This window comes from Penaeus monodon, chromosome 22, assembly GCF_015228065.2.
Source record: "Penaeus monodon isolate SGIC_2016 chromosome 22, NSTDA_Pmon_1, whole genome shotgun sequence".
Classification (NCBI taxonomy): domain Eukaryota; kingdom Metazoa; phylum Arthropoda; class Malacostraca; order Decapoda; family Penaeidae; genus Penaeus; species Penaeus monodon.
In genome coordinates this window covers 42,540,220-42,541,638 of record NC_051407.1, presented here as the reverse complement: position 1 = coordinate 42,541,638, position 1,419 = coordinate 42,540,220, and the positions used below count along the sequence as shown (strand labels likewise).

General features: G+C 32.6%; 1 pseudogene; it reads right to left on the bottom strand.

Annotated features, from left to right (window-relative positions):
• LOC119587445 overlaps positions 1–1,419 on the bottom strand; it is a 4,176-nt pseudogene that overhangs the window by 1,077 nt on the left and 1,680 nt on the right.

The following is a 1,419-nucleotide window of genomic DNA, read 5'->3' as shown; positions in this document are numbered from 1 at the left end:
CATTGATGGTAGAGGTACTAAAGACACTGATGTCCACAAACCTTTTCTGGGCAACTGTTAATAAAAATGTTTGGTTTATGGTAATAATTTATGAACATGTATATAAACAAATCAAAGATAAAAAAAATTAAATATCATTACCTGTGCCGGAGCTGCTGCTGGCATTCCAGCACCAAAAGCCATCACTGGGGCATCAGAAATGTTTAGAGTCTTCTTCAGCAATTCATTCAAATCTGCTACCTCCACAAGTGTTAGCTGAGAGATCTGGGAAACAATTGACTGAATTTTTTCAGGGTAAACCTGTGAAAGAGAAAATGATAATAAAATTTACACAACAGTTGCACATAATATTAATAATTCTTTAGTTAAAAATTATACAGAAAAAGTGTAAAGTTAAACAAAATATTTTCAAATTCACACATTCAAGAAGCATTTAATACATGGTTATTTAGAAGGTAAGACAAAATAAAGGGTCATCAAATATAATAAATATTTCACACACATTCTAGCAACAGTAAATACCTTGGGTGCCCCTTCTGCAGTTGGGACAGCAAGTGCCTCGGCGCTCTGGAACGACGTGACATTTCAAGCCATATATAGCAGATTGCTTCCACAATTTCTGTCTGCAATATACAGAACCTTAATGATAAGGTTGGCAATGATAAATCAAGACAATCAAATAGGATTAAAGTGAGAGAGTATATAAAATAATACAGAAGAATATGGAAGTCAGTGACATGAATTGATGGCAAGAAGAGAAATTGGGAAGAGGAAAAAGCATAAAGACTCATGAGAAAATTATACTTTTGATATTCTAAATACTTTCTCCTTTCTTAGATCTAACACTACCTCAAGTTCATAACATGCATATGTTGAACCTGAGAGAGATATGCATTATCATTTCGGCAAATATCTGTTAGATCCTGTTACAATCTTGTACGACACTGAATTCTCAGCTACACTAACAAATGCCCAGATATCTATATTTGGGCAGATCTCTAAAGCTGATGAAAATTAAATCTTGTTCATCTGATTAAATTTTCAGAATGACTAGTTTAAATACTCTATAATGCGAATAATCCCAATTTCATAATTTTCGCATCCACAATCAGCAATACTTGTGATCAAATAAGAAAAAATTATAGAAAAAATATATCCACTAAAATATTACAGGGTCACTGCACGTGTTTCATAAAATTAACATAGCAAGAGAGGATATAAAATATCAGAGAAACTGTAGTATGAGCATAAGGCCTGCTTCATCCAGCTGTCACTTACAACATAAACAATAGGGAAAAATAATTAATCATACATTTTTATTGCGAAATGGAATTTTGGAATAAATTACACTAACATCACACAAATAAAGCCTTACTTAAGATATTCTGGGGGTTGTGTTGCACAACATTCTTATTCTAC